This window comes from Amblyomma mixtum, chromosome 8 (assembly GCF_055824585.1).
Source record: "Amblyomma mixtum isolate Tamu chromosome 8, ASM5582458v1, whole genome shotgun sequence".
Lineage (NCBI taxonomy): Eukaryota > Metazoa > Arthropoda > Arachnida > Ixodida > Ixodidae > Amblyomma > Amblyomma mixtum.
The window spans coordinates 119235908-119246588 of NC_143019.1; the positions used below are offsets into that span (position 1 = coordinate 119235908).

At 51.4% G+C, this 10681-nt stretch overlaps 1 pseudogene; it reads right to left on the minus strand.

The window, feature by feature from the left end:
- The window catches only part of LOC149334090 (uncharacterized), a 56667-nt pseudogene extending 47365 nt beyond the window's left edge, over positions 1-9302 (minus strand).
- Positions 9303-10681: the final 1379 nt, after the last annotated feature.

Below are 10681 nucleotides of genomic sequence, written 5' to 3' on the forward strand. Positions count from 1 at the left end.
GCGACCCGCAAGCTGGTCACGGCGGTGCTTTCAAGACCTACAACCGGCTGCGCCTCCCCTAGTACTGGCGCGGCATGTATAACTTTGTTCGAACATTCATCCGTTCCTGCTCCGATTGCCAGCGCCGCAAGCCCGGTCATCACCATTCGACCGGCCCTATGCAGCCTTTGCCTTGCCCATCCAGGCCATTTGATAGAGTTGGCATTGACCTGTATGGACCACTTCCCTACACTGCTGCAGGAAACCGCTGGGTCATCGTCCCTGTAGACCACCTGACACCGTACGCCGAAACAGCCACCCTCCAAGCTTCTACGGCACGGGATGCTGCAGCCTTCCTCTTGTACCATTTCATACTTCGACACGGAGCCCCACGTGAACTGTTGAGCGACCGTGGGCGGGTGTCTCTGTTGGACGTCGTTTCATCTCTTCTGCAGCAATGCAACGTTACTCGCCGCACCACTACTGCCTATCATCCCCAGACGAACGGCTTGAGAGAACGTTTCAATCGAACATTAGGCGACATGTGGTCAATGTACGTGGCGGCAGACCATTCTAGCTGGGACGTCGTCCTCCCCTTCGTCACATATGCCTACAACACCGCTACGCAGAGCACTACTAGTTTCTCACCATTCTTCCTTCTATACGGCCGTTAACCATCCTCGCCGCTCGACACTATTCTTCCGTACCATCCTGAATCGTCCGAATCCACAACCGTATCTGAAGCCTCCAGACACGCTATGAGTGCACCAGCTCGCCCGGTCATTCACGTCCGGCGACCAAGGGCGCCAGAAATACCGCTTCGACCACTCCCATGACCACTCCATGCTGCAGCAGGTCTCTCTAGCAAATAGCTGCCAAACTACCGCGGGCCCTGCCATGTCCTTGAACGCACTTCTCCCGTCAATTACATCGATGAGCCCGTGACGCCATCACCCGATCTTCGACGACGTGAACGCGAGACCGTCCATGTTTCGCGTTTGAAGCCGTACTACGACCCCCTGCGTCCTGCTGACCCCCTAAATCGCCAGGATGGCTTTTTCCCCCGGGTCCAAAAGTAAAAAGGAAGATGCTTAGCAGTCGGAGCAACACAACCAATGCGCGGCGCGAGGCGAGAAGAAGACGATCGGCAGCTGAAGCAGCAGAGCCGACGCGCAGCGCGAGGCGAGAGCGTGAACTGCCCTGGAACCGGACCTGTCCTTGCCCGCTCTAACCGGCCTTCACAACCAGTCATCTCTTGCCAATAAAGGCCGTTACAAAAAAAAGAAAAAAATATGTGGCTATGGCCTAGTACACTAGGGCATAGGCATAAATGATATCGAAGCGGTGGTTGTATGTTTTAGTGTAATAGCTCGCTCGAGCCTGCCGCCTACCCTGATCGAGGCTAGCCCTCGTATTGCGCGGTAGGGGCTTCTGATATACAGGGTCTGTTCTGAAAGTAGTAGGACTGGTTTTTTCCTGGGCGAACGGGCGGACGAGAGGTGGTCTGCGCGGGCAGGATCGTTGAAGAGGGATATTGGGAATGCTGGGGAAAATCGGCAGTCGGCTCTCGGCCGTTGAAGAGAGGAGGTCGCTTGTACTGTAAACCCCTGTCGAAACGTCTCGTCACGCAGAATCCCCGAGCGTTTACGGGATCAGTGATACGCGATCAAATTTTGAGTAAATCTTGGTAAAACGGGCAAAGAGAGAGACAACATGATTAAGGAGGCCTACGGTGAGGCTTCCATGGGTAGATCAGGTGTTTTTTGAGTGGCACAAGCTGTTCCGAGAAGGTAAGGAAAGAGTGGAGGAAGACGACCGCTCCAGACGCCCTTCGACCAGGAAGACCAACGAAAATGTGTAGCGAGTGAAACATTTACTTAGCAATGATCGCAGAATGAGTATCAGAATGATTGGTGATGACTTGAGCATTCCTCAAACCCAAGCTTTTGAGATCGTGACAGAAAACTTATCCGTGAGGAAAGCGTGCGCGAAGTTGGTGCCGGGAGTGTTGTCAGAGGAGGAAAAGGCCGACCGGTAGGATCTTCTTCATCATGTGAATGAGGACCCCGATTTTTTCCCAGCACGAGGCGGTAAACGCTGCCTCAGCCCCCCTACAGCCTCGACTTGGCCCCACCAGACTTTTTTCTATTCCTGAGAATAAAATCGACGCTCAAGGGGAAACATCACGGATCGGTAGAGGTGGTTCAATAGGCCGTGATGAGGGAGCTAAACAGCATTCCGGTCCGGGCGTTCCTGGAGGCGTACGAAAACTGTAAAACTCATTGGCAGCAGCGTGTAGGTACGGAAGGGTGCTACCTTGAAAAATTGTAATCCTTTGTACTATTCTCTTGAATAACTTTTGTTTAAAAAAATGAGACCTACTACTTTCAGAACAGACCATGTATGTGATCCTGCTTGCTCAGAGAAATCATGCAAGGTGTAGGACTTGATATGGTGGGAATTGTTGGATTGAGACGTAGCTGTCGCAGTAGGCGTTGTCCTGTTTCCATGCTGCTCTGGGGCACTATTTGGTTGGTGCGTTGAGCCTCTATTAATTCGATCGCTTTATTGTGGGTACCGGTGGCCAGAAGACGTTTCGTGCTAACAGTACGTGCAAGACGAAGGGCGGAGGTGTCGGCCGTGCGTATTAGGATGTCTGCCTGCTATGTTTGGCGCTGAGTAAGTATGTGGTGAGGGAGGTTGTATGCAATGCTGCTAATGATTAGCTTATTTGTCATATTGATGGTCTCGCGTTCAAACAGCCCATAATTGTGCGCTGCCACCCGCCTTATTAGTGCAGTGATCTCTTTGGTCTGTCTTTGCAAGAGCCGAATGGTGGTAGTTGTATCTTGTGTGTTGTTAATGAGAAGGTTGAGAATCTGCACATGAGACACAATGGGCACTCGATTCTCGCACATGTGCACCTCAATGGGGGATCACTGGGGAGGGGTTTAAGCTGCAAGAATTTCGGTTTATTTGGAGAACAATGGAGGCCTTTGTTTGCGAAATTGGTAGAAGGCTGATTGTAGGATATCCTGTGCTGTTCCAAGGGATCCTCCCGTTGTCGAGAGGGTTATATCATCGGCGCATTTGACTGTGCGGAGCCCTGAGATAGCAGCAAGGGTCTTTGCCAGTGGCGTTAGGGCAATGTTAAAAAGTAAAGGTGATTGGTTTGTGTGGTTCTCCGGTTCTCCTGTTGGAAAGGCATGGAGGCAATATCCCCAAAGAAGAATTCTGCCGTACATCCCTGAAGGAAGGCCCGAATGTATTGCCATATACGGGTGCTGACGCCTGTGGTGGCTGCCGTGAAGATATGCTCATGGCTAATTGTGTCGAAATCCTTTTGAATATACGGGGCCAGTATGGCTAGCGTAGCGGCTGTTCGGCGGTTAGTGTAAAAGAGAGATTCTTTAAGGGCGAGAAGTAAGTCTTGTGCCTAGATGTTTCGACAGAAGCCGAATTCAACGTCGGAAAGAAAGCCTGTTGTTTCTCGGAATGGTTGCAGGAGATTGAGAGTGACATGCTCGAAGAGCTTGCCGACACAGCTCGTTAAGAAGAAGGGGCAAAAATTTTGAAGGGTGAGGGGCTTGCCCGGTTTGAGTATAAATCGCCTGCGGGCATGGGTCCAGGCTGATGGGAGGGTCTCAGCGTGCCAGGGGTTATTAAAGAGCTCCGTGAGTTCCTAGAGGCAGGCTTCGTCAAGATTCTTTAGGTTATGCTATCCGGACCCAGCGCCGTAGAGCGGCTAATACTAAAGACTGCTGGGCTGACTTTGTGTAAGGTGATGTCGGCATCAAATTCTGGGTTACGTGGAGGTAGATTGGGTGGATCTGCTGACGGAAGGAATGTGGGCATATAAGTGTCCCGTTGTCGGCCAATTTCGTCGGTTACCTTTTGGAGCTCTAGTTGTATTAGACGTTGCGTGTTTACTTCTGTCGGAAATTTAGGTGGTTTTAGGATCTAAGAGAGCGCGTAGGAGGGACCACGCGCGTTTAGTGCTTAATGTACTCATGAGGTCGTTGCAAAAGGTAGCACAGTTTGCGCGGGCTGGCGTGTTCGCGTATTCTTCGGCCTCACGAGTAAGAGCGGCTATGAGGAGTCTCAGTTTACGATTGTGCCGCTGCGACGTTCCGACGTGCAGGATTCTGATTTCACTCCCTCGTGGCTACTTTCAGGGTCCTTAGGAAATTTCGCGCCTTTTACGCTACTCAATATAAGGTCGTATATGGGGCGTTCTATGCACAGTGCAGTCAGCTTGCCGCTGTAGTAGGGAGTCTGTACATGCACTCTAGCTTCAGGTAAGCGTTGGAATGAGCCGTCCACTAGACGCACAAGGCTCTTCGTTGCAGTGAGATCCTTATCTCGCACCAAGCTTCATTTTATGATGACCGCACTGCTTCCTGTGTCTCGCAGCACTGAAATTGTTTGCTGCCCTACTTTCCCTTTCGAGACAGGCATCCTGTGCATTACGGCTTCAGGCCGCACGTTCATTATGGCGTTCAACACGGGAACCTTCTTTTCGTTCTTCAGCTCGACAAAGCCGTTTTCGCCTTCTACTCCAGGTCGTCACCTGACGCGGCCAGTACGGATGATGCCTGGGGAACGGACTTGCCTGGGTTGGAACAAGCCGCGGCTTTGTGCCCCTTCTGGCCACGCTTAAAACAAGCTGTAGGGCTACTGTTCGTAGCGCTGTTGCGGTAGTTAGACGCGTAGTGGCCTGTCTTGTTGCACAGGTAGCACTTCGGTGGAGGCTTTGGGCTGGATCGGGTATCGCGGCTGTCCGATTTCTCTGCGCTTTCTGAATTTACATTCTTAACTTTGCTCAGATGGGCTCCTCTTTGGGCTTCAAGATATTGGTCGGCAAGTTCTAGCATTTCGGAGGCGGTCTTGGCCCTTCTCTTCTTGAGGTACAGCGACAAGACCGGGCGACAGCTGCTCAGGAATTGTTCCTTGGTGAGCAGCTCGGGGAGTGCCTGTACTCCTGTGCGAGTTCCGACAGTTCCGTCCACCGATCGAAATAGTGGCTTAATCGCGCCGCATATTGGGTTGCCGTTTCGTCATCTGTGGGCTTTTCTGTCCGGAATTTGTCCCTACACCCCTCGGTGGTGCGTCGGAATCGTTTAAGCAAAGTGGTTTTCACCTTGCTATAACTTGCTGCGTCTTCAGGAGGCAGTCGCCCGAATAAACTTAGTCCTTCGCCCCTCAGACAGCTGCTAAGAACGGTAGCGCATTGGCTGTCTGACCAATTCTGGCTTACCGCGATCCCTTCGAATCGCTTAAGGAATGCGTTGAGATCGTCCTTTATTTCGTCAGATCTAGGAAGAAACCTGCTGGCATCAATACGCAAACTACTACCTTCCTCTCTAGTACAGCTACAGCTGAGTGCTTAGCACCACCTTGCAGTTCCAGCTTCGCGGTTAGGAGCTTCATTTCGCGTTCATATTCTCTTTCTTCGTCACTCTCGGCTTCTTCGCGAGCCTTCTGTCTTTCCTTTTCAATTCTCTCTCTCGCTTTCCGGCCCTCTCACTTTTCTGGTCCAGCCATTCACTCAGTCCGGCTCCGGACAACCCCATCTGGGTGCCGTCCTCTACTAGCCCCTTTAAGCTCATATTTGGAGACCGAAATCTACATTCAAGGAAACTAATACATCTACATAGTGAACCTCACTCACTGCTTCGGCGCGGCACCTCACAATATCGCTCTGCTGGCAAACACTCGTTTATGACCTCTTCGTAAACTCCTTCCGACTATTTCTCCGTTCTCTGTGCTTACAAACACCAAACGTCCTGTCGCCCAACTACCCGCAGTTTTAAGCATGAGGTTCCCAGACACCCTTACAGCGTGGGGGGGTAGCGGTCTCGGACTCAAAGGAGATGCCCTCGACTCAGCGTGGCAAGTTCTGCGGAGACTAGCTACCAAGTGACAAGAGGAATTTGGTGGTTTGGTGCCCAGCTTTCGCCGGTCGCAAGCCAAAGAATGGGTCGGAGCCAAAGATTCACAAACAAAATAATGTTTATACAGCAATGAGACGATAAAGAGGATTTCACAATCACTAGTACAAACATATACAAAGTGTTTAACAAAACAATCCAACTCGTGTAAAGTTAGACGCGAGAGAGACACTACAGTACAAAAGGAATATTCCACTTGAAGTGCACTAGCACAAGCGAGAGATTAACCAACAAAACACAATTTGTTCACCGGGCACTGCGACAGTCCGACGACCAGATGCCGTCCCGCAGGCTGCCGAACGTTGCCTCGTTGGTCCGAAGCTGGCCGAGTAGTGTTTTCCCAGGAGTCGAACGGGCGCGCTTGGATGCAGCTTAAACAATGGTTCGGACTAACTCACAGCGGCCAAAGCCCTTCTTATATAGGCTTGGTCCGCGTCTTTTTGTTCTACGCGGCAGAGTAGGTGCGCACATACACGCAGTGTTGGCCGTGCAGTCTACTTTCCTTTCTTGCGGCAGCAGCGTGTCCTCATGGGTCAAAAGACGGGAGTCGCTTCGTGCATCTTCTCGCAATTTCTGGCCTGGCGCCGCCACCGACGGGCGACTGCACTAAGACGTCTCCCCCTAGATGCGACTAGTAGACTAGTAGCGACTAGTAGTAGAAGCGACTAGTAGAAGCGACTCGGACGTTCGAGAGAAATCGGCGTCGTGGCTGACTCATTCCTTCCGGCGATCGGTGGTAGAGGGGGCACCCACACGCAGGGGTTTCCTCATCCCCCGTTTTACGACCGCGCCGGCGAGATGCGTCCGCGCGGCGCTGTTTTCCTTTCTTGGTTTCAAAAAAGTGCCGGATTTTGTGACAGTTGCTAACGTCGTGTGGATATGGTCGCGGCTTATTGTGTCCAAAGACTAATGAATATCCATGGCCAGTATGGCTCCCGTAGGGGCTGTAAGGGGCTTACTGTAAAAGAAAGACTCTAGGGGCGAGAAGTACGTCTTTTGCCGAAATGTTTGGATTGAAGCTGGACTGAGCGTTGGAGAGAAAGCTTGTTGTTTTTAGGAACGGTTGCAGGTGATTGAGAATGACATGCTCGAAGACTTTGCACACACAGCTCGTTGAGGAGATCGGGCGCAAATTTTTATGGGTTAGGGGTTTGCACGTTTAGGGGTTGCACCGTGGGTATAAATCGCATGCTGGCATAGCTTCAGGTGGATGGGAGCGTCCCAGCGTGCCATCGGGCCCCGGTGCCATAGAGTGGCGAATACTAAGGGTGCTCGGCGGACTTCCCTAAAAGTGATGTCGGCGTCAAGTTCTGGGTTAGGTGGAGGTAGATTGCGTGGATCTGCTGATTGAAGGGTTGTGGGCATATAGGCATCCCGTAGTTGAGCAATTCCAACGGCGCCTTTAACCGGCTCTAGCCGTATTACATGTGTGTTTACTTGTGTCTGAGATGTATTTGTTTTTGGATCTAAGACAACGCGTAGGAGGGACAACGTGCGTTCAGTGCCTAATGAATCCATGAGGTGGTTACGGATGGTTGCCCAGTTTGCGCGGGCTAGCGTGCCCGCTTATTCTTCTGCCTCACGAGTTAAAGCTGCTGTGCGGCCTCTCTGTTTCAGATTGTGTCAGTGGTGACGCCAGCGCTTGTGAAGTTCTTGTCAAGCCTCCTGTAGTTGAGCCAGATGCGGAAAAACCTGCGGTGCAGTAGGGGTATTTTGATGCGTTTGCTGTTCGCCTAGATGGCGTCCATTAGGCGGTCTGTCCAGTCGGTGAAAGTAAGGGGGTCGGCTGAATCAGCTGCCAATTATGAGCGCAATTCATTCCACTCAGTGCGAAGCTGTGAACAAGGATTGAAATCTTGGAATTGTAAGCAATAATAGTGGAGACTGGAGAGTGGTCACTCCCAAGGCTGTCTTGGAGCACCGTGTGAGATTTAAGGATTATGCTCAGTGTGGCCCTTGTGAGATCCGATGACTTGTCGCGGGTGACATTTGTGCTAATGCGAGTGGGCACGGTGGGGTTTGTGAGCAGGCCAAGGTTGTAATCAGCCATTGCAGTAGAAATTAGGTTATGTTTGAGGGTATCCGAAGTCTATCCCCAGTGCGCGTGGCGTGCATTAAAATCACCCTCCACAAGCAGCTTTCAGGAACGAAAGCAGCCCAGGATGCCCGGAATAACTCTGACTTTATCTTTGGGATTGCTGTATATGTTAGGAATAGTGAGGCCGTATGTGTGCCCGGGTAAGCCCACTTCTTTTGCGGTATATTGTGTGCCCTTGATGTCGGGCGTGCTTGTCGGTGTGCGGGTCTAGCACCGGCATGGATGCGAGTGCCAGGATTGCCAGACGTGGTGTAAGGGCTGCTGTTTAATAACCGTAGATACGTATGCGATTTGCTTCCGTCTCTTGCAGAGCGATGACATGGTGGGGGATTATGGGAGTTTGCGAGATATACTACTAGTGGCGCTTGTTTTCGGCGCAAGCTTCGACATTTCCATTCCCATATAATTATTTCTGTTGGTGTAGTGGACTGGCGTGGTCGCCGATCTTTTCGTGTGCTTTTGTTCGGTGTCATGTTGCACGTCTGGAGATACAGGATGAGGACAGGCGGCGGATTGAACTGCTCGCTGCTTTCGAGGCAATTCCTGATGAGGTACAAGTTCGAAAAGCCTATTGACGCCGGCTTCATGTTTTACCAAGATGGTGTTGATCGTAGCTTTTATCCTGTCAGTCATGGACAGTATCAACTGCGCGTAGTCATGTATGCGCTCTTGCTGCATCGCTCCGTGTTGTTCCCCAGCTGTAGTGTTGATTATGCTACTGATTTGGGAGCGAAATTCAGCGGAGCCTATATATTGCTTTACCGCCTTTTGAGGTGTAATGCGGGGTATGAAGTTGTATAAGGGGTTGTAGTGGAGGCTGCTTCGACGGACAGCTCACCCTTTTTACCAGGGCCAGCTCCTTTCTCGGGTGTAGCGTTCCGGAGTGAATGCGTCGCCTGGGTCTCCTGGATGTGGGCAGCGGTATCACTGCCTTTCGAGGTACAGGCCCACGGCTCGGTAGCGTCCATTTTGTTGCCACTGGGCCACCGAAGGGGTTGAAGTTTTGCGAAATCATGTTCCAAAAATTTATACTGGGCGTTTACGGCGACGACACATTGATTTTCCTTGTGGTTCTTGCTATCCTGTTTGCGCGACGGTTCCGGGTTCTCGGTCTCCATGGCGTGATCCAAAGGCGTCTGCGCGGTCGTGGTGACCACTGGGTTCTCCTTCCTCAGCGGAGGGAGGGGTGGCGATAGTTCTGTGCCTCGGTTCCAAGGCTTGTTTGGATGGACAGTGAGTGCCTTGTTTGGACCATTGTCCTGATTCACTTTCATGGGCAGTATTGTGCATTTGCTACATCTTTGCGGTTCTCCTTCCGGTCGACTTGGGCCTGGTTCAACTTGGGGCGATGCTCATTCCTGGATCGATGCTGACTCCTTTGCTCTGGCTTACTCTTGTGCTTCTGCGCAGTCTTTTGCTCCTTCTGCACATCTATAAGAGTGCTCTGTGCAGCAGTGTCTCCATACGGATGGCGTCGGATTACGGCTTTATCAGTTTTGCCCGTCTTTTTCCTTCTTTTGGGGTAATTATTCTGTCTTGCCGGACAGCTCGCCAAAATGGTGGAGTGGTTGGATGTGTCGAAGAGGATGCAGTGCTTTTTGCAATCGACGTGTCCTGGTGGAGGATTACGTATTCCGCATATGTAGCAGATCATTTCTCGTGCGGAGTGGTGCAAATGAGAGCATGGCGTCTCTTCTGAGGCAGCATCTGCAAACCTACATCACTGGTCGGAATGGTTTGCACCTGTATGTTATACCGCTGAGGTAGAGAAACCGTAGTACTGCTTTGCCTTCAAAGGTATATAGACATGCCCTCTTTGTGCCGAAAGGCCTCGCTTGAATGACGCTTATTTGTAGCGGATATGTTTCCGTGCAGTTTAGTTAATTACTCTTCTGATGGTACAGGTAAGGCGCTAGTAATGATGCCTTTACATAAGTTGTCTGGTGAGCCTCCATAAGAATTTATTGAATATTCCTTTCCTCCTAGATTGATTGCTTGGGTTTTACATATCTGTTCAGTTAGGTCCGGATCCGGTTTGGTTCGGTTCATGGGGTTTACGTCCCAAAGCGACTTAGGCTATGAGGGACGCCGTAGTGAAGGGCTCCGGAAATTTCGGCCACCTGGGGTTCTTTAACGTGCACTGACATCGCACAGTACACGGGCCTCTAGAATTTCTCGTCCAAAGAAATTCTAGCCGCCGCGGCCGGGATCGAACCCGCGTCATTTGGGTCAGCAGCCGAGCACCATAACCACTGAGTCACCACGGCGGCTGGCCGCGGTGCTCAAAATTAGCAATGTTTTGCTCCGGCCTGACTTTTACATTGGCCTAGTGGGTTAATTGGTGGCTGAGCTTGAATTGCAAAGCAGCAAGTAGGGACCTATCGGAGTTGTTATGCGGAGACACCCCTCCACGTAGCCGCAATTAACACTTTGTATTCACGATGCGCCAGCTTCGGTAATTTGACGGGGGTTGCGGGTCGTAATCTTTCCGCAAGTGTGTGCACTTCTGCCTCCGTTACAGGTTCGAATTATTTTTGCGTACGTACATCATCCTGGACCATGGCGTGGCCTTCGGGTAGGCTTCAGTCATGTCTCGTGTCGTCGAGTTGGTACACGAGTTTGAGTATGGGTCCTCCTGTGGCGTCCGTTAGTC